This window comes from Amblyomma americanum, chromosome 7, assembly GCF_052857255.1.
Source record: "Amblyomma americanum isolate KBUSLIRL-KWMA chromosome 7, ASM5285725v1, whole genome shotgun sequence".
In the NCBI taxonomy this organism is placed as follows: domain Eukaryota; kingdom Metazoa; phylum Arthropoda; class Arachnida; order Ixodida; family Ixodidae; genus Amblyomma; species Amblyomma americanum.
The window spans coordinates 137,329,545-137,352,233 of record NC_135503.1 but is presented as its reverse complement, the minus strand read 5'-3'; positions in this window follow the sequence as shown (position 1 = coordinate 137,352,233).

The window sequence follows — 22,689 nt, the reverse complement described above, 5'->3', positions numbered from 1 at the left end:
ATACATAAAAACACTGGAGGAGCAAATCGACAGAACTTGCCCCTACCTGTGTTTACAAATATTCGTGAACTTCCGTTTTATTCCCACACACACTTAGGCCTTTGTGATGTAACTTCATTTCCCGCGCACCAACGCAAAGTAAGGTCGGCGCAGATATCTATAACGAGAAGAACTCCACTAACCGTCTCAGAAAACTGCACGGCAGCCAAAGCGCAACAAGCAACATGGTTCACGATGAACCAGCAGTGTGCAATTAAGAGTTCAAGACCACGATGAAATGGGCGGGGGAGAGACGAAACTCCAAGGACGCCCGCCACTGCAGCACACCTTTGTTGTCTGCCACGCAAGGATCTCGAGCGGCTCAGATTTGAGAGTTCAAATAAAAAACAGACTTAGAGTAACAGTACTAGCTAAAATTGCGTTTGGAACTAATAATACACGTTTAAGAGCAAGTATTTATTTTTATTTATTTTACCCTCAAGGCAAAGCATTACAGAGAGGAGTGGGCAATACATATTAACACTGAAAATACAAACAGGAGAGAACAATAAATTACTAAAACCTAGATAGGTGAGAATAAGTGATCAGCACAATATATCATTCAATAAAAGCGGTAAGAGCAGTCCGAAAAAATACAGGGTCAGGAATTGTGGCAACCGAGGAAGGAACCTGGTTCCAGTCATATGACCTGCCAGGAATAAAAGAACCTGAGAATGTTTTAATTTTTCATGTAGAAATGCCTACCTTAAGTATGTGGTCTGTGCGGCATGAAATATATGAAGGGGAAAGAAGTAACTCGTAGCGAATGGACTCATGATGAAATATTTTGTGAAAAAGACAAAGGCGTGCAATTCTGCGTCGTGATGCAAGTGAAGTTAGGCCCAAGGTAGCCTTCTTAGCCCGTTACGCTTGATGCACGCCGAAAGTCAGAGAGAATAAACCGCGTTGATTTGTGTTGTACCATCTCCAGTAGGTCACTCAAACTCTTAACACCAGGGTCCCAGATTGATGAAGCATATCCTAGTTGCGAACGCACGAGTGCGGTATAGAGTAGAAGTTTGATGTTAGTGGGGCTGCGTGAAAGTTACGTCTCAGATATCCGAGCATGCGATCAGCTTTGTTAGTGATGTGCTCAATGTGCGCATGCCAGCTAAGGTTAGACGTAATGTGAATTCCGAGGTACCTATATCTTGTAACTGGATGAAGTAACACACCCTTAAGAGTATATACGGGCAATTCACTAATAACACGATAAATGCGCATTTAGTTTAACTTTACAGCATTAAAAGTCATATTCTAAGTTTGGCACCATGTTGAGATAGCGTTAAGGTCAGACTAAATCATGTGCTTGTCACTATGATTTGTTATTTCCCGAAAAAGGATCCAGTCATCAGCAAAAAAGATGTAGAGAAGAAGAAAGGTTACTGGGTAAGTCGTCGATAAATATAAGAAAAAGCAGGGGCCCCAAGACGGTGCCTTAGGGAACACCGGAAAGAACAGGGTGAACGGTGGAATCAACTTTGTTGACGGCAACAAACTGCTCACGATGGGTAAGGAAAACTTCGAGCCACTTTACAATGTTAGTGTCTAATCCCACCATGCGCAGTTTTAGTAACAAAATATGATGGGAAACCTCATCAAATGCCTTCGCGAAATCTAGGAAGATGCAGTCGGCGATCGACCGACGGTCTAAAATTGCGTGAAGTTTGTGCGTGAATAAAAGTAGCTGTGTTTCGCATGAATAGGACTTCCTAAAACCATGCTGAGAATGATGAAAAAACGAGTTTGATTCAAGGAAAGTTACAATATGTGAAAAGGGTCTGTGATCTAAGATTTTACACGGGATGCTGGTAATAGATATGGGCCGGTAGGTAAAAGGCGAGTGTTCATTACTAGATTTATACACAGGAACCACCGTACCTATCTTCCAATCGGCCGGTAGTTCACCGTTTTTTAATGATTGCTGAAATATTTTAGTTAAGGGAAGCGATTTTTTACATTTTAGTACCTTTCAGGAACTTTGTAGTAATGCAATCAACACCAGCACTGGAGGATATCTTAAGGTTGTCAATTATCTAGTTCCCATGCAGTTCAATGACCTCCATAATTCTATTGTGTAAGCTAAAAACAAGGTTAATAATAATTCCTGAAGATTGAATGCTTTTAGGTAATTTTTGTATATATATAGCGGTTTCGAATTTTTCACGTTCACAAGTAAAATGCTCGAAAAAAAAAGCCGAAAAATCAACTGTTTGCCTCTCATGACTGCTGCGTACTTCAGGCAAAATTAGGTTTCTGTCAATGGCAGACCTTCTAGAGTTAGTGTTTTTAAGCTCTGACTGAGGAATGGAATTAGCTCGTTTATAAAGATACCGAGATGTTGTTGGAGGAGTTTAGGTACGGGAAAGACTTGGAGTGCACGTAGTAAGGACTGAGCTTTTGAATTAAAGAGCCGCACTTATCCAGGGATGCTTGATATCGAACTATTACTTGTAAGCAAGCCAAGTAAGTACTGTAAGCATGCCGGGGTTGCACACAGGTTGCAATGCTGCATTGTACTCTACCTTGTTTCGATGCGAATGATTTTGTTGCACGGAAGCATCGTGAACATAGGTCCATTTTTCAGGCTGCAACTGGCGCAGACGAACACAACAGAGCTTAAGCAGAGCGGAATGTTATACCCCTGTCACACGGGCACTTTCGATCCTCATTGAGTCAATGCTCATCGAACTCAATGCAGATCGACGGTTGTCACACGGCCACTTTCAAGCGCAATCGAGCTCGATCCTGCTTGACTCGATGCCGATTCCTCAAGAGTGCTTGAGGTTCCAAGCACAATCGAGAACACTCTCGCTCTCATGAAGCTATAAAAATAAACACAAGTTAACAAAACCAAAGCACAATTGTTGTTGTTGTAATTGAATAAAATGTAATACAGAACACTTTTCAGGTACTATGCCTGCTTATATGCAAATATTTGAAAATAATCTCTACACCACGCTCCAAGCTTCGCCGTCAGTGTAAACAAAGATGGCGCCCTCCTGCTCGTCGGCGCGGAAATTGGAGCGAGCGCGAGACAGCCGCTCTCATCGACTGCTGGCAGGACCGCCTAAATAATTTGCGGCGCCAGAAGAGAAACGCCGCAGTCTATGCAGAAATCGCGGAGGCGTTGCGGACTCTCGGGTTGCATCGCACAGCAGCAGAGGTGCGCCACAAAAACCTAGCGCAGATACGCAATGCAGTGTTGCCACGACACATAAAAAAATAGTAGTAGATTTTTTCGCGAAAAATCAGTAGAAATCAGTAGATTTTTAATTTAAATTTTTGTACTCAGTTTATGAGCCCACGAATTCAGCGCTTATATTAGTACTCTGCTGTTGTATTGTAGCTTCTAAGAAATAGTACAAAAATTGGCCACGAGATTCTTGGCAATACTTTTGAAAAACCCGGGGATCCAGAGAGCCATTGTCAAGCACGAAGTGAAAAACAGTGAAGCCCTCTGATGGCATATTCAAAGGCGTTAGATGGTAGTTAGTACCTGAAATCTTTAGAGTATAGTATCTTCCAGACAGGGGTGATTGGGAGATCGCTGGGCGAGGCCTCCGTGCTGCAGTGGACATAAATATAGGTTGATCACGATGACGACGATCCAGAAATAAGAAAACATGAGTCCCTTATAGCTTACGCAAATAAACTTTATTGCGCGTGAACAGGCAACTTCAAAACGGCCATGTATATGACTAGATATGCTGTGAAATTCCACAAGTGGCTGTGCCAGCAAAGCCGCATTAAATACTCTCATGCTTAACCTTGTGCCAGTCGTCCATTCTCCTTATCAGTGGCCTGTCAATGTTGAAGCTGTGACATGCTGAAGACGTCATCAGGCGTTTCGTGTGCAGAAGGCCACAGATAGTCTCCGTGCAAAGCTTGTTCCGGAGTTTTGTCTTCAGGTTGTTTACAGCAGAAAATACCCGCTCAACTGCTGCACTGGAATGCGGTAAGCACAGTATAGCCGTCACAAACTCGGTCAATGCAGGAAAAGCGGCGCTTCCATCACAATGTTTTTGAGAAAACACGACTCCCCAGAACTCGTGCAACGAGGTATCTTCGCTTGTAGGGATATCAGCGTTTCTTAAGTATCGCCATTCGGTATCCAAAGATTGCAAGCCTTTGCCGGAGACTAAATTCGGAAAGGCTTGCGCCAGTGGTGCAATTGACGCTGCCTTCCCCGTCACGGACACAGTAGGATCTAGGAGTTCGAGATGTTTTAAAACCGGATCTTGAAAAGGGATACGCTTCAGAATTTGGTCGACACTCTCAATGTAAAAATCAAGGCACCTTAAGCGGAAGAATTGACGTTGCTCAGTGGTAACTGAACATTCTCCGGATGACAAGAATGCAGTTGCTTGACCGCCGACGTACATGTCTTCCAAAGACACAAAGCATTTGGGGTTCTTGAATTCAACTTTTGCCACCTCAACTCCCTGTGTGCAGGATCGCTTGAGATAACAATCCATAATTGTCCTCACGCAGGCTTCTGCACTTCTCAAGAGCTTGTGCAACTGTGGAGCATCACTTTGCATTTGTTTGTTCAAATTGTTAAAGAGAGGCAGAACGAAGCTGAGGAACATCAAAAACAACTTGTTCAGAGGATCCTGTAGCCTCCGGTAGATTGTTTCCGTTGCCAAAAGCCTGTCTGTGGAAACCGCAGATGCAAAGTATGCCTCTAGGGCATCATACTGCTCTAGAAAGCGGTCGACTGCAGCAAGCAATGAGAGCCACCTTGTTTGACTTGGATGAAGAAGTTTGTGCGGCTTTAGTTCAAGAAGAGCCTGAAATTTCTTCAACGTGCCCTCTCTTTTCGGACTTGAGTTGAAGTAACTGTAGACGTCCCGCACGAGATCTTCAACAACGCGTGGAAGTTTCGAACAAGCGTACGATGCGCACAAGTGAAAAGAATGACACGTGCACTTAAGAATGAACAAGCCGGGAATCTCCTTCTTCAGCAGTACCATCACAGAATGTTTACTACCCATCATGACACTTGCGCCGTCTGCAGCAAAGCCGACTAAATTTTCTTTATAAGGAATACCCGCTCTCTGAAAAGTACTTGTAAGGGCACTATAAAGGCCATTAGCACTCACATCCGTCACAGGGATGAGATCAAAGAAGGCATCAGTCACACTATCTTTTTCGAAAACCCTTGTAACAACACACAAGTGCTTGGTGCAGCTGACGTCCGTTGACTCGTCAACCATGACTGAAAATTTCTTCTCTCGAAGTAGCCTACACAGCCGCGATTTGCTCTCCTCGCCTGTCACAACCTTTGTTATCACTGATGTTTTTGTTCTGCTGCAGGCAATCTGCTTTGCAATATCGGAGTCCGGGCAAATTTTTTTCACCAGCTTTGGCAGATGGTCCATGACTGTAAATGGCACGTTATGCTCGGCGACAAACAAAGCCAATCTTACTTCAGCTTCTTTTACCTGTGAAGAGATAGCAATGCTAGGCATTGCTTACATCAGCGTTGGCTGGGACATAAGCTTTCTTGTATTTTCTTCATGTTTCGCAGATTTCATGTGCCGTTCCAACAGTTTCTTGCCGGCAATTAGGTTCATGTCGCATGTTTTGCAGTACGCATAACGGTTGCTCTTCTTGCTTGGTTGCAGCCAACTTTGAAACGCTTTCTCATGCTCCCAAGCTTGCTTGTACTTTTGCTGGTATTTTCTTTTTTTCGGTTTTGGACTGCTCTTCTTCCGGTCTGAAGACTCTGAACTAGTGTCACTTCCACTTGTCATTATGCTGAAGCTTCCAAAACACCTGTAATGCAAGTACCAATGCACTTAATGAGGGGCAGATAAATGACATAAGTATGACTGGCTACTGCCACAAGCAATGTCACAACGCGCTGTCGCCTATCTGTGATGGTATGAAGGCATGCAGTCAGACAGGTTGACGAACTTGAACAATAAACTGTAACCAATTTAACCTGTGCTAGGTGTAAAAAGTGAAGAGAGCTCGGCGGCACAGCAAGCGCGATCGCCGAATTCATTCACCGGCTGCACCATTCCACTATGTCTACTGGCATCACCTCACTTCATAGAAGCTAAAACAATGTCGGCCGAGTAAGCAACAATTTCTTATTCTTACATACATATGCTTTCTTTACGGTTGAAGCGTGATAATTGAAAGCGCAGCATGTCAGTCATCAGCAATACGCAAGCAATACCAGTCCTATGCAGCTTGTCGACGCTTAATTATAATGCGCGCCGCCTTGTTTTCAGCGTCGGCCCAAAATCTGGCGCCGAGACAACCGGGAATAAAGCACTACAGTAACAATTCTGAAGTTTTGCATGTCAAAACCACGATATGATTATGAGGAATTCCGTAGTGGGGGACTGCGGGTTAATTTCGACCACCTGCGGTTCTTTAACGTGCACCAAATGCACAGTACACAAGCGCCTTTGCATTTCGCCCCCATCGAAATGCGGCCGCCGCGGCCGGGATATGGTTTCGAAATCACGCACTTTAAAGCTCAACGCCAAATCCAATAACTAACCTCGACGGGTGAATCACTAAATTATTAGTACTAACATATCGAGAACTCAAGACATACAGATATTACTTACCTGGTGAGCTCGTAATGAAGCGCGCACGCTGAACTTGATGCGTGACCTGCCACACGCGGTATGTAGGTACTGCGGTACACAAGCAGCAACCGACAACTTGACTGGACTATTCAGAACTGTAAGTGAGTGGGGTCCTATTCTCCTGTAGAACGGAGTAGGCGCTCGAAGCGCCATTGGTTCTGGTCCGATAGTTTTGGTTTCATAGTTGTGGATTACGGTAGTGCACCCACTTTCACAAATTCACCGCCTCACCTTTTCCCCACTTTGCTCAAAGACAGAGGCAGCGCCACGTTTGAGAGTCTGGAAACGCAAGAATGTATGTTAACCTCTGAGCCAACCGCATTTTTTTTTTTCGCTCTCTAGGTGGCATCACATTAATACAAGTTCTGTACTGAAAAAGTAGCAGCTTTTGCTTTCGTTTCAGTAGAAAAGCAAGAAAATCAGTAGATTGAAGCGCTTTATCACTGAATCAGCAGAAAATTTTAAAAATCAGTAGATCTACTGATAAATCAGTAGCCGTGGCATCACTGACGCAATGTACCGATTTGGCTACGGATTTGGCTGCCGCTGCCCCCGACTGCACAGTGTGACCGGACATCGCCATGTTATGGCTGTCGGCGGAACATTTGGCGCCACCTAACACACATGAGGGAAACTTCTCAATGAGCATTGAAGATGCCCGTGTTAGAGTGTACTAGAATGTTCTAGTACACTCTACCCGTGTAGCGCCCGATGTTTCGAGCGTGCTCGAAAATCTCGATGCAGATCGAGCTCAATGAGGATCGAAAGTGCCCGTGTGACAGGGGTATTATTCGTTGTGATGAAAGCGAGAAAGTAAACCATTATAATTACTATAAGCGCTGACAAACATAAACTTTCAATCAGGTCTGACGAGCGCTTTTCTCTACAAAATACGCGTTGTAATAAATGCCATTTTATGTAAAAAAAATATGTTCCGTGAAGCAGCAGCAACATAATGCGCGGTAACGTCAGGTTCTGGGCTCTGGTTTATCTGGGACTTTCTTATTTCGATCGGGTTTTATTTTTGTTTTCATGCCTTTAGTTATTTTCATTTGATGAATATTTCAACTCCAACACAGGATATTAAAACCAAGCTGTCTTTAAAGTCCAGTACCCCGTGTTTCAGTGTCCATTGCCTAGCGTCCAACATTACTGCACCCCAGTCCCCCGCGAACACACTGGTACAGCTAAGTACGACCCTGCGACACTGATTTCAGGTGGCATTGGGTTTTCCGATAAGGAAACTACTAAAAAAGAACATAAACAGCATTTTTGACTCGTAATGTTTAGGCCAGTGGCTGACTGCAGGGCAAAACGGTGCTCCTATAGCCGCCGCGGTGGCTCACTGGTTATGGCGCTCGGCTACTGGCCCGAAAGACGCATGTTCGACCCCGGCCGCGGCTGTCGTATTTCAATGGAGGCGTCAGTGCACGTTAAAGAACCCGAAGTGGTCGAAATTATTCCGGAGCCCTTCCCTACGGCGTCCCTCGTAGCCTGAGTCGCTTTGGGACGTTAAACCCACGTAAACTATAAATCGTTAAAAGTGCTCCTTATTTCATGTTTATATCTGTGCATTTCGCGGGTTACTTTGGCAGCGTTCCAGCCTGAACGCGTTGACTCTTTTTATTTTGCCTCGCATGCGAACGACCTCGGGGGCGCAGCAGAGGGAGAAAAACGGTTTTCGATAAAATTCGCTCAGTGGCGTCCGCTTACTGGGAGCAAAATAGAAAAAAAGCAACGTGATTTACCTTTGAAAAGCGTAACAGTGCTTACGCGTGCAACGGCTGGGAAAGAAGGCGGGTGGCGAGGATAAGCGAGACGCCCTCCTCGCTTGTCGTCTTTCACCAGCATGCATATCCACTTGTGATGCGCGTCTGTATTAAAAAAAAAACAACATAGAGAATTGAGTGAAAACCACTGCGTCTCCGACGGTTTCACGCGCAGACACTGAACAGCCAACACGACAGTAGGTATGTACCTCCGCGCTCCAAATACTAGCAATAATATTATTATCGCAGTTATTTCAAACACGTTCACGTTTTGCGTTCATGTTAGCTGCTTAGCGTCTGTGGCGGATTTTCTTAAAGCGTGATTGTTCATTAACAGCCTTTAGATTTCTACTTTGATTAATTTATAGCCAGCAAAACTTTCCGTTAAGGTGCCTTTTTAACAAGGGCAACAATCGCAGTATAAACTAATTTATTAGAGACTGAGACAGCAGACGGTGCCTTCTTTCTGCTTCTTCGTTTCTGTTAGTGTTTGTTTTTGTTTACTTTCTTATTTTAACCTCAAGGCTTAACTGGGGGAGTTTGTATTACAGAAGGGCAATGTGAAAATGGAAAGCAAGAACAGGTAAACACGTTTATCAACCAGACAAACAATGCAATAACAGCAAGTAGGAAGTTCAGTATTGACCAGTGCTAGCGGAAATTTCCGAACCAAGAGGAGGAGGTTGAGAGGTTGTTGGAATGGAGGATGGAAGATGGTTCCAGTCGTCTCACGTATGTAGAATGAATGAATCCAAAAGGGTTAGTTTTGCATGGGCTTAGGCTCAATTTGTGATTCGGACAGTTAGCTTTCATGTTTTGAAATCCGGCACAATTTATGTCCACCAGAAGTTGACCATTGCTATACCGAGAGCTCTCAATGCTTGCCCCCATCTGCGTTGAATGGCACTGGAGATCCGGAGTGATAGAGCAATAAGAGAGATGTGCATGATATGCTACCTTTGTAACATGCTGTGCTATTCGCATGCCTTTGTTGTTGCATTGTTCCGTAATATATAACAAAAACATTATTTTTACTGTTAGCCATTTTGTAAATTGTATTGTCATTTGGGCCGCCGCGGTGGCTCAGTGGTTATGGTGCTCGGCTGCGGACCCAAAAGACGCTTTTTCGAGCCCGGTCGCGGCGGTCGCATTTCGATGGAGGTAAAATGCTAGAGCTGCGTGTACTATGCGACGTCAGTGCACGTTAAGGAACCAGAGCTGGTAGAAATTTTCTGGCGCCGACTATTACGGCGCCCCTCACAGCGTCAGTCGCTTTGGAATGTCAAAACCCATAAAACCAAACAAACTGCCATTCTATTTTGAGATTTTTGCTATCAATCGGATGCTGCGAGATGTTTTGAAGTTACTGTCGTTTTCGCTCAAGGGGGTAGGCCTGAGTCACGTGTACTGCAGCGCCTTTTACCTGTTCCTTCCTGATTTGCGTCTGCACTGTCAACCAGAATCAAGGAAATAATAACAATCAACGCGAGCCGAACACGCGCAGGTGGAACAAGCGCATGATAAGAAATGGACATATGATGAAACAGTTTTGTGTAAAAGGCAGAGGGGAGCAATTTCACGTCATGATACAAGTGATGTCAAGCTCCGGCTGGTTGTTATAGTGATGACGTTTGATTTATGATAACTAGCGAAAATAAAGCGCGCTGATCTGTCGTTATAACCATTTGCAACTTGTTAATGGTATTGCCAACACCGGGATCCCGGATAAATGACGCGTATTGTAGTTGTGAGCGCGCGAGTGTGGTGTAAGAAGAATTATGATGTTTGTGGAGGAGAGTGACATCTCAGGATCTGACCATGCAATGAGCTTTGTTAGCAATATATTCTAGCTCGTGTTCCTACTAAACTTAAAGATGATGTGAACTAGTAGATACTTATGTGCTGCAACAAAGTCTAACAATACTCCATTAGTAGTATGTAAAGGCAAGCCAATACTTGCTCGGGAGATGCATAAAAATTTGAGCTTGCCAGCGTTGAACGTCGTATGCCAAGTTTTCCATCAGGGGGAGACAGCTGCAGTGTATCGCGGGATATTCAGAGCCACCAGGTTAGTGATTTGGGGCAAATAAAAGAAAGAAAGAAACAAACAGACCTTTTCCGCCTAGCAGCTGTGTTTAATCTTATGGACAATTAGTTGGGAGTCAGGAGAAGGAGGCGGAAAAACCTTATTTGGGGCCAGCACTAAGGGCCAGTGAATGAGAGCGCTGGCTTCGCCGAGGCGCGCTGGTCTGCCGAGAGCGAGTGGAGGGAGGGGATTGAAGGGAGAGGTAATGGCAGTGTGTTACTTGAGTTACAGAATGTGTCGGCCCGTGCCTCTGAAGAGTTGGGATAGCGAGCTGTGTCACGCCGTCCGAAGTTGCAGAGCATTAGTGGGGAGAGGAGAGTGCGCTTGTTTTGCGCCTTCCCATCCCTGGTACACACTGTGTTCTTCTACGCTGTTTGTCAATCATGTCACTTCACCAACTAACTAGCACAATTGTCGCTATTAGTTTAGTCTAACGGTGGTCTCTACTTATCATGCACGAAGCCTTGCTTTGCGAATCACAACTAATATAAATTTGGGTACTCACGGGGGCGTTCACTTTCCGGTGCTCACTCCTTAAAGGGTTATCGAATCGCACGCGTTTCCGAATAATGCGTCAATTGTTCTTATTCGGCGCTATCTATCGAGGGAGGATGTCGAGTACGAATGAAAGCAATCTGGCCCTACCCGCGGGCGTAATCTATAGCTGAGCGTTGATTTTTATCGGCAAGCCGTGCTGTGTATAGGAAAAAAAATATTGAAAACCCTCGAAAGCCGCACATACGGCCGTTGTATTATTTAGGCGAGTCTTTACGCAGCCTGCCACATTCATCGCATCCTTCAGGGAAGTAATCTGTGCGCGCTAAACGGCTACGAATGCTCCGTCTCCACAAGACGGCTTTGTGCTCTTACGTAGTTGGTTGCTTCAGCACCTGCAGCGTGAATATTTCAAAGCGTACGCTAGAGCCTAAATATAATATCGTTTATCCACTATTATTTATTCTTCTTTTTGGTGGAGTGCGCGTGAGGTTGATGTGTTGTCACCCGTGAGGTTACTGCGGCTCGTTGGAGTGAAGTCATGCGCGACGTTACTGCACGCTGACCAATTAGTGTGACGCGGTCTTACGCCGAATGTGCCTACGCCGCAGAACTGGGAAATGGGCCCGGAGGCTTAAATGCGAAGACGGAAAAAGGAGAAAGAAATACTAGCGAGAAGACAGAAGCGAGGTTAAAATTGCAAAAAAAAAAGGGTCTTTGCGTCTTATAATCGAACATCTATACCTGCAGCATTCAGTCTTCCTCCACTAACCTCCTGTTCTCCATCTGTTAGAGCTTCAGCAGTCTCTTTCGCGTTTCGTATCATGGTGATTCTACATTGTTAAATGCAATTCTAAATGTCTTAGCTCAGAGATTAACAAGAAAGTACGAAAAGCCTTCATTGCTATACGAGAATATGAAGCTTGGCTAATCGGCACTTTATTACTGCACAAGAAATAGAGCGTATAGGGCAGGGGGAAAGGTAAACAAGAACTCAGCGCTGAACTCGATCCCGGTGAAGTTTCATCAGTGAAAAACTCCACAAAAAGATCGGAGACGAGCCAATGGCGCATATCAGGAAAGAACTCAGATCACAAGTTAGGAAGGAAACAAAAATGACGCAATTGTTACGCGTGCGTAACAAAAACCTTGGAATTCATAAGCTCCCCCCCCCCCCTCCCGATCACATCACCTTGAATTAGTAGCATTGCGCAGCAGAATTGGCTCTCAACTTCAGATCTCTCAACTCGAAAAGAGTGAAGAGATCGAGGAATCGCTTTTTCCCGGTTTTGGAGCTGCGTCTTTAAGTTTCATGTGCATTGTCTGCCATGAGACTTGTCGAATGAAACAGACGGGGTTCTCTTCTTGGGTGCTGCTCTCGGCATAAAAGGAAATTTTCGGAGTGAAAAGCCAGCAGAAGGACCGCGAAGTTTGTTGTGGCTCCTGCATACACGCGCTGCCGCATTGATTACCATTTCACAGCAATGAAAATATATTGCAGCAAGCCAGATTCTAGATCAGAAAGAGGAATGAACAGCACAACATCGTCTGCATGTCGAGGCATATGCGCCGTTTTGAAAACAGGGAAGAAGACGGTTAAGAAACGTTGAGCCTAGCAGAGCCTAGCAGAGCGTAGCAGAGCACTGTACTACAGCGCCTGTAAGAGAGTGCGAACGTAAAATGCGGACATAATTTTTGCTTTCATGGAGCTAAGTTTCAGAAATTGCACATACAGGACCTTGTACACAACAAGCTCCGTTTCTTATTAGTTAAGGAAGCCAACAGTCCCCGACACGAAGCAGCGTGGGAGAATGTTAAGATTTTCTGTTTTTCCAACTTTGTGGTGTTGATCAAATAGAAATAGTGGTTCCTTGAAAGATAATTGGTCACAGGGCATAATAAGAAACCAACCACATGCTGTCGGTGGAATCTGAACCCACAACCTCCGAAGTTCGCGCTCATTAGTTACTTGTGACTGACAACGACGAAAGCTTCAGTAGATTGAAGAATACAGTCTATCAGTATACTTGCCACCACTGGAGAACCCGGAGGAAGAAAAATGATCAAGTTAGATTCTATCGACGTGCCTTCGCTGAAGTCATGCTGTACATTGAAGATGTTTTATTTTTGGAAGTAATTGCAAGAGGCTTACAGAAAATAATAGTCTTAAATATTTTCCTGACGAGCAGTCAGTGAAGCGGCAAGATTGTTTCGTAAAAAGTCGAAGCGCCAAAAAAGACAGCACACAACGAAGGGAGACAAGACATGCGCAAAATGCGCAAGGAGACACTGGAATTCCGCATGTCTCGTCTCTCTTCCTTGTGCGTTGTTTTTTTTTTTTTGCTCTTCGTATTAAACCATGAACCAACTAGCTGAAGTAGCTACAGCTGGAATAGCTACAGCGGAGGTTAAAACCTCCGCTTCTATACACGGAGGGGCCACGTTTGCATCCTGCAAGTCAAACAATAGTGACCAATCAACAGATTTGAGGAGCCCAAAATAGTTGCCATTAGAAAACGTACCGCGCTTTCTAGAGAAGCCGGTCTTCACGTTGAACAGTAAAGAATATAGCCAAAATGACACCTTTAAGATATCTTGGTGCACTGGAAGCTCAGTACAATCTATCAACATGAAAGCTTTTCAGAACTAAGTCCAGAACATTTCAAGCTTAATTAGCAAACTGATTTAGATAATAAAAGTTATGGAAGAGACACGAAAGAACAATAGACGTCAACTTTGGCGCTAAAGGGACGCCAAAGGGAAGCTAAGCAACACGGATACATCACTCCCCGAGAACCCGAAACACTTCCGCATTCGAACCACCCGCAAAAACGAAAAAAGAGAGTGGTGCTACGTTATTTCTGTGACACGTTTGCCGCGTAGCTCTCCGACAAGTCACAGGCGCTGCTTCAAAAGACCGGACACTGTAAGCAGCCCGTCGGCCAAGTCAGACATCACGCTGTCAAAGTGCAAGGCGTGCGGGAAAATTCAGCGTTTTATCCTGCCCTAAATGCAGATGCTGTCCGCTGCATCGCGTGCGGTAGAAATAAGCTCCGTGGGCTTGAAACAAACTATATAAAGTTATCGAGGGCAGCCGCAGACTCAAGCACGTATGCATCGGCGACGAGGTCGCGAACGTGCGGCCTTCGCTGCGCTGTCAAACTGTACATGTAAGCTTGGAGGGATCTTAGGAGGCATGCGAGTAGCAGTCGCGCTCTTAATTATTTCATTCAACACCAAAGATTGCACACGAATTGCTCACGAAATGGCGCACTGTGGGTTTGATTATCGCGTGTTTTGGCTAACTACGCAGTATGACCGCAGACGGCTCTAATATTCACTCTGCTGTGGTCTTTGCGATTTCTACGTTCGTGGATTGCTTCCTGTAGGTTGTAAGCGGTACACAAGAAGGGTACGTTACGCTACGCCCTACTGTAGTCTGCTGCCTGCCGTCAATAACGGCCGGCAGAGTATGCACGCATAATATCGGCGCAAACACTTCAGTAGGTTGAACGTTTTTCTCGCGGAAGAGAGATAATACCAGTTTGCTGTGTGGCGCACAGTGATGAGGTGCGGCCACATTTACTGCTGCTGATGCCGTGAACGAAATCGGTCCGTGCAAGCCGTGAGAAGCCGATGGTGATATCTGCCGCTGAACGTAAAAGCGCAAAAAGACAACACAGACAACACGTGTTGTCTGTCTTATTCTGTGTCTTTTTGCGCTTTTACGTTCAGCATGAAAAACAACTCGCCCAAACGCGGCCACTATTGATATCTGCCTTTCGAGCCGGGAGCCTAACCTGTTCTGCTCTGCTCGTGCTCGCCAAGCTGCCGCTTCATCGTGCGAGTAGGAGCGGTGGCGCTACAGCTGCATATCTCATCTGTATGCAGCTGCATCGCCGTACAGCACTCGAATGATAAGCGTGAAAATCCGGCCTTGCGTGCCGGAGCTTCACGTTCCGCATGCATGATGAACCTGCTCCGGGAAAGTTTTTGTTTAATTTAATGAGATGATAGGCAACAGTGCATGCACTCAGCTATGTTTAGCATTGCCCCAAGCACACGAACCTTCCCAATGCGCAGAAAACATGCATGATGTTTTCGTAGAACATGGAAAACACGTGCACATCAGAGCGTATTAAAAGAAAAGATACCGTCACTTTGCAAAGTAGCCGATCGACGGCTGAAATGAGAACGAAACAGCTTCACCTGCCGCCTAGCAAGCACTACATTGCGTGAATGCAGTTGAGAGCTTACGGTTCTGAATTTACTGCGTACAACGACCACACGTAACTCGAGTTTTTGCAAAGAATGCGAGGCGAAAGTTTCAGAGCTCGTATTTGCGCCTATCCTATCTCTCCATCGTGTGTTTTGCGCTGTTTTAATTATAAGACTCTTCCAAGTCTTGGCTGCGCTCACCGCGCTTCTTTCCTCGTATTTCGATGACGGTGGTTTCCCTTTTACGGCAAAATAGCGTTCCCCGACAAATCACAGTAGACACGTCACACCCGCGTGTACGAACGCGCGAGTGGCGGCACCACGTGTGCTTCACTTTTATGCAATTTTATGGCTTATAACAGCTTTAATAGTTTTCAGTAAAAATGAATGGTTGCTATCACATTGCGCTAACTTCTGACGGTATCCTGACTTTTTATTCCCGTACAGCGTCCCTTTAAAATAGTTGCTACTTTGAGTGAAATTCACTGCAGCTCTTTCAAAACCTGGAACATGGGAGTCGCCTTATAAAAGCCCGCAAAATTTATCCGCGTCTGTGTTCTCATTTATTCTTTAAATGTGCGCATTAAATCAATGATGTTCACTGCACGGTCAAAGAAACAGTTAATAAACAGGTTACCTTTATCGCGACATTTTACTTCAAGCCAATTGCTTTCTCATGAAGTAATCACGCGCGCAACCTGTACATATTTATTATTGGGCAAATGGTTTTTGTGTACATTACCTCTCCCCCCAATTCTCTCTTCGTGTCCCCTCACCTCTTTCATTTTATTTCTCCATTCTGCCTGCTATCCTTTATTTCCGCTGCCCCAGCTGAGGTGCTTCAGTATCGATGCCAGATGCCGGGGCTAGCAAAAATCTTTTCCTTGCTCTTTATTATGATTTTAATAACCCACTTATAGCTACTACTCCCTTAAGCCAAACCATCTCGTCGCATACCCAAGTTCATTGCGCTTCTAAAGCATGCGTGAATAGCACTATAATTTCTACCCTTGCGAAAATCAGCGGAACTGCAACGAAAATATCCGTCGGATGCAAAATCGTCTTTCAGCCATGTCTCTCTTCTTTCGCTCCCTCCTTTATCCCTTCCCTTACGGCGCGGTTCAGGTGTCCAACGACATATGAGACAGATACTGCGCCCTTTCCTTTCCACCAAAAACCAAATATTATTATTATTATTCAGCCATGCTTAAGCAAGGCCTACAATATAAAAATTTGAGATCATAAAAAAATTGAGATTATCAAAAAATCCAACGCATAAAGTGGGAACGCCTTCAAGTTTTAGTGCAGCTCCGAGCACAATTTACAGCCTGCATTTCAAGTGTCTTTCTTTATCTGCCAAAGGTCTAAAATGCACCGAGCAGTTCAAACGTTTGGTTTTGGTTTTTGAGGAAAGGAGATGGCGCAGTAACTGTCTCAGATATCTCAGTGGACACCTGAATCGCGCCGTAAGAGAATGAATGAATTAATGAAAATTTTATTGGTCCACAGAGACGGAGCATCCAAATCACCGGTCCCGGCACGCAGGCCTAGGATACGGGTAGGGGATGCTCTAAGTTGCATTGTATCTTTCCGGCCTCAGCTTCCAGGTAGGTGGCTTGCTGCTGGATGGCGGTGTCCTCGCTCCGCAGCGAAACTTCCTGGGCTTCTCTACTGTTGATGTTTAAGCCGGCGCCCGGGAATCAGCGCATTCCCAAATTATGTGATGAAGAGTGCCCCTTTCACCGCAATTTTTACATTTTTAATCTTTTTCATCCCCGGTCTGTTTCAGATAGACCCAGACTGGGCAGATGTAATTTTCAGCTTGTAACCGCCTTCAAATGCGTGCCTCATTATTGGAGAGAGACCCGGAGGTGGAAATGTCCTTGTATGTAATTTATAGTGTTCGGGAAGTTCGTGGTATGTAATGACGCAATATTCCACATCCTTGTATCCCGGCTGTTCGACGGCCGCTCGGTAGCAGAGATCTCGAGCGAGCGCGTGTACTGCCTCGTTGCCAGGGGCAGATTCGTGCGCAGGCATCCATACGAGGAATATTTTTCGATCAATTGGGTTTCTTGAGAGGACGCGTCTGGCTTCCTCCGAAATTCTACGTTTCGCAAAATTCTAAATGGCTGTTTTACTGTCAATAATTTTTATGTACTACCTTTGTCCATAAAGTTTCGAGCCTGATTTATTTTGTTCTAATAATAATAATAATAATTGGTTTTTGGGGAAAGGAAATGGCGCAGTATCTGTCTCATATATCGTTGGACACTTGAACCGCGCCGTAAGGGAAGGGATAAAGGAGGCAGTGAAAGAAGAAAGGAAGTGAGAGGTGCCGTAGTGGAGGGCTCCGGAATAATTTCGACCACCTGGGGATCTTTAAGGTGCACTGACATCGCATAGCACACGGGTGGCATAGAGTTTTTCCTCCATAAAAACGCAGCCGCCGCGGTCGGGTTCGAACCCGGGAACTCCGGATCAGTAGCCGAGCGCCCTATCCACTGAGCCACCGCATGATTCCCCAAAACAAATGTTGGTGCGTATGTGTAGCGCCATCTTTTTGGGATAACCTGAACTATTTATGTTAATTGCTGTGGCAGCCGCTAGATGGCACTAGTCGTCTTCAACATGCGTATTCCACTGTGAGTGCATGTGGAGAGATGACGTACTACACCTCGAACAGCGTGTAAGCATAAATTTCTGTGTGAAGCTTGGCAAGACAGCCGCAAAGACGTATGAGCTCCTTCGTGACGCTTACGGCAACAAGACATTATCGCGGGCGCGAGTTTTCGAGTGGCACATGAGGTTCCTTGGGGGGAAAACGTCGGTGGAAGACGACACAAGGCAGGAGCGCCCTTAAACCTCACGGAATGAAAACAACATGGCTCGGATCAGGGAAATCGTACAGCAAGACCGCACCATTACAGTTCAGATGCTATCATATGCTCTCGACAGTTGTAAGACAACATGCCACCACATTTTGCGCGAGAACTTGAGGAAACGAAAGGTGAATGCCAGACTACTGCCACACTTCCTCACACAGGACCAGAAGGACACGCGGGCATCAGATAGCGCTGATTTGCTCTCCGAAGCAGAGAAGCATGCTGCATTAGTCGACAACATCATTGCTGAAGACGAAACATGGCGTTTTCAATACGATCCTCAAAGAAAGAGGCACAGTGCCGAATGGCGGTCCACAAGCTCTCCGGCGTCGAGGAAGGTGCGGCGACAGAAGACCAAAAGAAACGCGATTCTGATAGTTTTTTTCTATGCCAGAGGTGTCATACACCACTATTTCTTCCCACAAGGGCAGACGGTGAATAAGTAGTTTTATATCCGCGTGCTCCAACACATGCGTGATGCACTGCGACGCCGTCGCCCTGACCTAGGCGCATCTGGGCAATAGAGGATTCTCCACGATAATTAAAGGCCGCACACTACTCTCAGCGTAACAAAATTTCTCGACAAGCATAGCAGTGCTGTACTTCTCCATCCGCCATACTAGTCTGACCTCTCCTCATGCGATTTTTTTCTCTTTCCTCCTGTGAAGAGAGCCCTAAAAGGTCGCTGGATGGGTGCGTGGAGGCCATTCAAGACGCCACGACAAAGGGGCTGACAGCCCTGCCAAAAGAAACGTTTTCCAACGTTTCCAAGACCTCAAGAAACGTTGGAAGCTGCGTATAGACTACAAGGGAGACAATTTAGAAGTGGTGCTACACAAATGATTTCAATGTAAAACGCATTTTTTAATGGACTCAGTCTCAGAACATTACGGACAAAGGTTGTATGCTCGGGTGCCGGCGCATTAACTTCATCACAGGTGTCGCTACAGAAGCGCAGACTATCTTTTATTTCCCCCATTTCAGTCCGCATTTCCCTGCGGAAGTCAGAAAACACACTTGCGAGTTCCTTTTCTTTATTTATCATCGTGTGCCCACGTCAACAAGCAGTCAAAATACAAAAAATATATTTTTTCGCTTGTCCGACAGCAGTGCAACAAGTGAGATAATTACTACAACGTGTCAAGGTCGTTTGTTCTCACCTGTAACAATATACAGGATCACTTAGTCGCCCTGCTCGCTGCGTGCACTGCTGCCGTACTGAAGAGCGAAGCAGGGATTCCAGGCTTACGTAGGCAGCCGGACACGCTGCTCCGTCAGCGTAGGCAGAGACGAGGATGCACTGGCGTCACGGTGACCAAAGGGCACCGGCTGTCTTCGTCGTTGACGGCGAGCCGTTGCGTTGATCCAAGGCCCCAGGAAACAAGTCGCTGTAAGCGATATACAAGATCACTTAGTCGCCCTGCTCGCTGCGTGCACTGCTGCCGTACTGAAGAGCGAAGCAGGGATTCCAGGCTTACGTAGGCAGCCGGACACGCTGCTCCGTCAGCGTAGGCAGAGACAAGGATGCGCAGTAGGATGCACTGGCGTCACGGTGACCAAAGGGCACCGGCTGTCTGCGTCGTTGACGGCCAGCCGTTGCGTTGATCCAAGGCCCCAGGAAACAAGTCGCTGTAACGATATACAGGATCACTTAGTCGCCCTGCTCGCTACGTGCACTCCTGCCGGACTTAAGAACGAAGCAGGGATTCCAGGCTTACGTAGGCAGCCGGGCACGCTGCTCCGTCAGCGTAGGCAGAGACGAGGATGCGCAGTAGGATGCACTGGCGTCACGGTGACCAAAGGGCACAGGCAGTCTGCGTCGTTGACGGCCAGCCGTTGCGTTGATCCAAGGCCCCAGGAAACAAGTCGCTGTAAGCGATATACAGGATCACTAGTCGCCCTGCTCGGTGCGTGCACTGCTGCCGGACTGCACTGTTGGCCTCCCCAAATTTGTGGCTACCAATATGCTGTACCTTGAAGCCAGCATTCCCCTTGTTTTGTATCGACTTCTTTTCTAACTGCGCAGACTTACCTCAGAATCTATGTATCATATTTCCATCGTTCGCAAAGCATTTTCTGTGGCCAGCCGACCTCCTCTTTTGGTGCAGCTGTGGTCTCGTTTTCATACCCCACAGGTTGTATTTGTGCAACGGCTATACTTGAGACTTTAGACGCGTAAATTTATAACATCGTTCCTGCGCTATGCAGTGGGTCCTTTGTCCACATTGTTTTCGACGACATTTTCCCCCAACATGCAGAACCTTTACCACCCCGTATTCTAAATGCTCCACTAGGAAATCATTTAAGGACCTTATCTACAGATATTGCAATAGGAACCGACGCCTCGGAATACAACGAAAAGGCAGGTGTGGGAATATTCTGTTCGCGTTTAGACTGGTGCTTTTCACGGTGTCTTCCGGATTTTACCCGTATTTTTCAAGCAGAGCTTCTGGCAGTAGTACTTGCTCCACGCAAACTAGACCCCTCTATTACCGCAGGGGCAGTCATTACCGATTATTTATCTTTGTGTCCGTCCCTCGACACTCATGTTGACAGTCCCAGTTTAAACACATTGTTATCCCTTCTTCCTTCGCATCTGAGCTTTATTCAATTAATATGGATTCCCAGTCACAGCAGTGTGACCGTAAATGAGATCGCTGATAGCCTCGCAAAGGCTTCCCTAAGTGGCCCCGTGTTGCATATCCTCCCGACTAAAGTCTATATTACAGCATCTAGGTTTCGGTGACGTGCGTTATTAAGCGCGCAAGAAACAACGCTTTTAACATCGGCGGATTATCAGCATCTGAGGTATTCTTGGAGCAGAAGAGTTTGCGATCTCGGCAGCTTGAAGTATCTGTGACGAGGCTGCGCTGCTTTATCCCTTCTCTAAACTTCTACCTACACAGGTCTGGTTTGGCGCTATCTTCCCTCTGTGCATTTTGCCATGAGCCTGAATCTATCGATCATTTTTTGATGTGTTGTCGCCGTTTCACCTCTTTGAGAAGAAGGTTGCTGGATGAGCCTTGCAGCATCTTGGCCTTAGTTCGAGCTACCCGCTCTTGCTATCGTTTGGCGCCACCGCACTTGGGTTCAGCCACAGATCTGTTTGTACCGCTTCAAAATTTCTTCCTAGAATCTCATCGACTGCCTTCCTAATTGTTACAATGTTTTCTTTTCTATGCATTGTTACTTTCTGATTTAATAATTATTATTTTTAAATTCATCTCTTTTTAATTTCTTTTTTAAAATCAAAACACTTGTATCTTTTCTGTCCATGCCCTTCTTGAGGTAGAATTCACCGGTGTTGCTTTCCTGCGTGCTTTTCTTTTACCTTTACTTAGTACAGATGAATAGCAACCTTTGCCTCCAGATCCTTGGCCGATCCCTCATTGTGGGTATGGACCATCTTTTGAAAGGCTAACAACAACAACAATTTCGTCTATCTACGGATCTTTAACATGCACTGGCATCGAATAGGACACAGGCTACATATGCGTTTCGCCTGCATGGAAACGCGGCCGCCGCGGCTGGGTTCGAACCCGGGACCTCAGGCTGAGTAGCCGAGGGCCCTAACCACTGAGCCACCGCGGTGGGCACCACATGTTTCCTTCAAGTAGACGTTGTTGTCACGTCAAATTTATTACCGACGTGTTGCTTTCGGGCTTGCTCACATATATCTTTGGGTTCGGGCAAAGACCGATAAAGAGTACGAATCATCTAGCAAGCGGGCCGTCAAGCAATGTTGCTAGCAGATTCGTACTTATCGGCATGAAACCGATTATGTTGGGGCCCGGTATACGTGTCATATACCGCGCTCTGTTTCCCTGTGGGAAATGTTAAATTAGTTAGACTGGCTGCTTCCTAGACAAACACCTAGAACAGCTTTACTCATCACTTTATCAGCTAACGTCCTCGCAATTAGCTGTTCACAAAGCATTTATCCCAGCATTCCCGACTTGAAGAGCGCAACTGTCTTGTTGTCAGGCATCGAGGGTGTATTGCTAGCGAGAGCTCGCTGAAGCCTACAATATTTCAAAAGTCAGTGATACCTTACGGAGTTATTATTTCTAGATAAACGACTCCGCTTCACTGACAGCTGTGTCGCATGGCATCATGTCTCTCGCTTCTTTTTTGTATTTCTAGTTCCTTTATGACCTGACCAGGGGGTCCTCCTTCCAGATTTCCTCTTTACTCTTTGTTTAACCGCTCAATTACCAGATGTTCTGAAATAAGCGCCAGAGAAATTGTAGAACTATTTTTTTTTTGTCGGAGGTGCACAGGAAGCTATACTTAAAAAAATAATAACGGTTCAAATATATGTGGGGAGAAAAACACTACATGATGTGCGTGCGAGTTGACGTTTTTCACAAACAGAATAGTTTATTTCGCTTGTTCGACAGCTGTCACAAAAAGAGCACCCCATTTACAAGATGGAGCATGATAAATTCGCTTGAAACAAACAAATCATAGCTAGGTGCAGCTCCCACTGAGAAATGGCTATGTGTTCTGTATCCCTACAGTTTTAAAGGATTAAAGTTTTTTCGAGGGCTCAGCGCTCTACCGTCCTCATCTCCAGTCCGATCCTG